Source organism: Salvelinus fontinalis, chromosome 36 (assembly GCF_029448725.1).
Source record: "Salvelinus fontinalis isolate EN_2023a chromosome 36, ASM2944872v1, whole genome shotgun sequence".
Lineage (NCBI taxonomy): Eukaryota > Metazoa > Chordata > Actinopteri > Salmoniformes > Salmonidae > Salvelinus > Salvelinus fontinalis.
The window spans coordinates 31,367,904-31,372,903 of NC_074700.1; the positions used below are offsets into that span (position 1 = coordinate 31,367,904).

The 5,000-nt window shown below is 46.4% G+C and overlaps 1 protein-coding gene across 1 annotated transcript in view; it reads right to left on the bottom strand.

The window, feature by feature from the left end:
• Positions 1-1,152, bottom strand: part of dysf (dysferlin, limb girdle muscular dystrophy 2B (autosomal recessive)) — a 62,182-nt gene extending 61,030 nt beyond the window's left edge. Inside the window, exon 1 of the mRNA XM_055901382.1 lies at positions 1-1,152. This exon is cut by the window's left edge and continues 463 nt beyond it. The gene's annotated coding sequence lies outside the window, so the exon portion shown is untranslated.
• Positions 1,153-5,000: the final 3,848 nt, after the last annotated feature.

The window sequence follows — 5,000 nt, forward strand, 5'->3', positions numbered from 1 at the left end:
GTAGGAATGGCTACCCTCCCAGCTCCAGCATCACACCGTGTGATTACAAAGGAAATCTCAACATTTCCTGCTCTCTCTTCCTCCCTCTCTTCCTTTAAATCTCTCTCTCTCTCTCTCTTCCTTTATCTCTCTCTCTCTCTTCCTTTAAATCTCTCTCTCTCTCTCTTCCTTTATCTCTCTCTCTCTCTCTTCCTTTATTTCTCTCTCTCTAACAGCTGGATTTGGACATTGACTAGAGGGGATGTTTAGTTCAGCATGTTTAAGGGATGATCGAACACAGATCTAGGATCAGCCAGATACTACCCTAAAAAACGAAGAGATATATAGTTAGCATAGACATGTAAAACTTTATACCAAAAGCGCACACAATGACAATAACAATACTGACCATAGTTCCCCCTGTGTGTTCATAAAGGGACATTCCCAACTGTATCTTCCTATTCCCCCGTGTGTTAATAAAGGGACATTCCCAACTTTATCTTCCTATACCCCTGTGTGTTAATAAAGGAACATTCCCAACTTTATCTTCCTATTCCCCTGTGTGTTCATAAAGGGACATTCCCAACTTTATCTTCCTATACCCCTGTGTGTTCATAAAGGGACATTCCCAACTTTATTTTCCTATACCCCTGTGTGTTCATAAAGGGACATTCCCAACTTTATCTTCCTATTCCCTCGTGTGTTCATAAAGGGACATTCCCAACTTTATCTTCCTATTCCCCCGTGTGTTCATAAAGGGACATTCCCAACTTTATCTTCCTATTCCCCCGTGTGTTCATAAAGGGACATTCCCAACTTTATCTTCCTATTCCCCCGTGTGTTCATAAAGGGACATTCCCAACTTTATCTTCCTATTCCCTCGTGTGTTCATAAAGGGACATTCCCAACTTTATCTTCCTATTCCCCCGTGTGTTCATAAAGGGACATTCCCAACTTTATCTTCCTATTCCCCCGTGTGTTCATAAAGGGACATTCCCAACTTTATCTTCCTATTCCCTCGTGTGTTCATAAAGGGACATTCCCAACTTTATCTTCCTATTCCACTTCACAGATCAGGTAAGAAAACAGCAGTGTGACACAAACGCAGAGTACCAACACAAAGAGTCTCTGAAACACTCAATCAGAGAGTGCCCCCTACAGTCTCAATCAGAGAGTGCCCCCGACAGTCTCAATCAGACAGTGCCCCCTACAGTCTCAATCAGAGAGTGCCCCCGACAGTCTCAATCAGACAGTGCCCCCTACAGTCTCAATCAGAGAGTGCCCCCTACAGTCTCAATCAGAGTGTCCCCTACAGTCTCAATCAGAGAGTGCCCCCTACAGTCTCAATCAGAGAGTGTCCCCTACAGTCTCAATCAGACAGTGCCCCCTACAGTCTCAATCAGAGAGTGCCCCCTACAGTCTCAAACAGAGAGTGCCCCCTACAGTCTCAATCAGAGAGTTTCCCCTACAGTCTCAATCAGAGAGTGCCCCCTACAGTCTCAATCAGAGAGTGTCCCCTACAGTCTCAATCAGAGAGTGTCCCCTACAGTCTCAAACAGAGAGTGCCCCCTACAGTCTCAATCAGAGAGTGCCCCCTACAGTCTCAATCAGACAGTGCCCCCTACAGTCTCAAACAGAGAGTGCCCCCTACAGTCTCAATCAGAGAGTGTCCCCTACAGTCTCAATCAGAGAGTGTCCCCTACAGTCTCAATCAGAGAGTGCCCCCTACAGTCTCAAACAGAGAGTGCCCCCTACAGTCTCAAACAGAGAGTGCCCCCTACAGTCTCAATCAGAGAGTGCCCCCTACAGTCTCAATCAGAGAGTGCCCCCTACAGTCTCAATCAGACAGTGCCCCCTACAGTCTCAATCAGAGAGTGTCCCCTACAGTCTCAATCAGACAGTGCCCCCTACAGTCTCAATCAGAGAGCGCCCCCTACAGTCTCAATCAGAGAGCGCCCCCTACAGTCTCAATCACAGAGCGCCCCCTACAGTCTCAATCACAGAGCGCCCCCTACAGTCTCAATCAGAGAGTGCCCCCTACAGTCTCAATCAGAGAGCGCCCCCTACAGTCTCAATCAGAGAGTGCCCCCTACAGTCTCAAACAGAGAGTGCCAACTACAGTCTCAATCAGAGAGTGCCCCCTACAGTCTCAATCAGAGAGTGCCCCCTACAGTCTCAATCAGAGAGTGCCCCCTACAGTCTCAATCAGAGAGTGTCCCCTACAGTCTCAAGCAGAGAGTGCCCCCTACAGTCTCAATCAGAGAGTGCCCCCTACAGTCTCAATCAGAGAGTGCCCCCTACAGTCTCAATCAGAGAGTGCCCCCTACAGTCTCAATCAGAGAGTGCCCCCTACAGTCTCAATCAGAGAGTGCCCCCTACAGTCTCAATCAGAGAGTGCCCCCTACAGTCTCAATCAGAGAGTGCCCCCTACAGTCTCAATCAGAGAGTGCCCCCTACAGTCTCACTCAGAGAGTGTCCCCTACAGTCTCAATCAGAGAGTGTCCCCTACAGTCTCAATCAGAGAGTGTCCTCTACAGTCTCAATCAGAGAGTGTCCCCTACAGTCTCAATCAGAGAGTGCCCCCTACAGTCTCAATCAGAGAGTGTCCCCTACAGTCTCAATCAGACAGTGCCCCCTACAGTCTCAATCAGACAGTGCCCCCTACAGTCTCAATCAGAGAGTGCCCCCTACAGTCTCAATCAGAGATGGCCCCCTACAGTCTCAATCAGACAGTGCCCCCTACAGTCTCAATCAGAGAGTGCCCCCTACAGTCTCAATCAGAGAGTGTCCCCTACTGTCTCAAACAGAGAGTGTCCCCTACAGTCTCAATCAGAGAGTGCCCCCTACAGTGCCTTGCAAAAGTATTCATCCCCCTTGGTCTTTTCCCTGTTTTGTTGCATTACAACCTGTAATTTAATTGATTTATATTTGGATTTCATGTAATGGACAAACACAAAACAGTCCAAAATGGTGAAGTGAAATGAAAAAAATAACTTGTTTCAAAAAAAATCTACAGATTTGTTTAAACTATAAAGTGTTGTGCATATGTATTCACCCCCTTTGCTATGAAGCCCCTAAATAAGATCTGGTGCAACCAATTACCTTCAGAAGTCACATAGTTAGTTAAATAAAGTCCACCTGTGTGCAATCTAAGTGTCACATGATCTCAGTGTATATATACACCTGTTCTGAAAGGCCCCAGAGTCTGCAACACCACTAAGCAAGGGGCACCACCAAGCAAGCAGCACCATGAAGACCAAGGAGCTCTCCAAAAAGGTCAGGGTTGAGTTATAAAAAAATATCTGAAATTTTGAACATCCCACAGAGCGCCATTAAATCCATTATTAAAAAAAGGAAAGAATATGGCACCACAACAAACCTGCCAAGAGAGGGCCGCCCACCAAAACTCACAGACCAGGCAAGGAGAGCATTAATCAGAGAGGCAACAAAGAGACCAAAGATAACCCTGAAGGAGCTGCAAAGCTCCACAGCGGAGATTGGAGTATCTGTCCATAGGACCACTTTAAGCCGTACACTCCACAGAGCTGGGCTTTACGGAAGAGTGGCCAGAAAAAAAGCCATGCTTAAAGAAAAAAATAAGCAAACATGTTTGGTGTTCACCAAAAGGCATATGGGAGACTCCCCTACTTAAGGAAGAACGTATTTCTGGTCAGATGAGACACAATGTAGCTTTTTGGCCAGCAAGGAAAATGCTATGTCTGGTGCAAGCCCAACACTTCATCACCCCGAGAACAACATCCCCACAGTGAAGCATGGTGGTGGCAGCATCATGCTGTGGGGATGTTTTTAAGCTGGGGCAGAGGTTCACCTTCCAGCAGGGCAATGACCCTAAGCATACTGCTAAAGCAACACTCGAGTAGTTTAAGGGGAACATTAAAATGTCTTGGAATGGCCTAGTCAAAGCCCAGACCTCAATCCAATTGAGAATCTGTGGTTTGACTTAAAGATTTCTGTACACCAGCGGAACCCATCCAACTTGAAGGAGCTGGAGCAGTTTTGCCTTGAAGAATGGGCTAAAATCCCAGTGGCTAGATGTGCCAAGCTTATAGAGACATACCCCAAGAGACTCGCAGCTGTAATTGCTGCAGAAGGTGGCTCTGCAAAGTATTGACTTTGGGGGGGGGGGATGAATAGCTATGCACGCTCAAGTTTTCCGTTTTTTTGTCTTATTTCTTGTTTGTGTCACAATAGAAAATATTTTGCATCTCCAATTTGCAAATAAATTCATAAAATATCCTACAATGTGATTTTCAGGGTTTTTTTTCTCATTTTGTCTGTCATAGTTGAAGTGTACCTATGATGAAAATTACAGGCCTCTCTCATCTTTTTAAGTGGGAGAACTTGCACAATTGGTGGCTGACTAAATACTTTTTTGCCCCACTGTATATATCTGTTGTTGAAATATCACATTTATATAAGTACTCAGTACTTTGTTGAAGCACCTTTGGCAGCGATTTCAGCCTCAAGTCTTCTTGGGTCTGACGCTACAAGCTTGGCACACCTGTATTTGGGGAGTTTCTCCATTTCTTCTCTGCAGATCCTCTCAAGCTCTGTCAGGTTGGATGGGGAACGTTACTGCACAGCTAGTTAAAGGTTTCTCCAGAGAGGTTCGATCAGGTTCAAGTCCGGGTCTGGCTGGTCCACTCAAGGACGTTCAGAGACTTGACCTGAAGCCCTACCTTGTCTTGGCTGTGTGCTTAGGGTCGTTATCCTTTTGGAAGGTGAACCTTCACCCCACTGTGAGGACCTGAGCTCTCTGGAGCAGGTTTCCACCAAGAATCTCTCTGTAACTTTTTTTCATCTTTGCCTCGATCCTGACTAGTCTCCCAGTCTCTACTGCTGAAAAACATCCCCACAGCATGATGCTGCCGCCACCATGCTTCACTGTAGGGATGGTGCCAGGTTTCCGCCAGATGTGACGCTTGGCATTTAGGCCAAATAGTTCAATCTTGGTTTCATCAGACCAGAGAATCTTGCTTCTCATGGTCTGACAGTCTTTA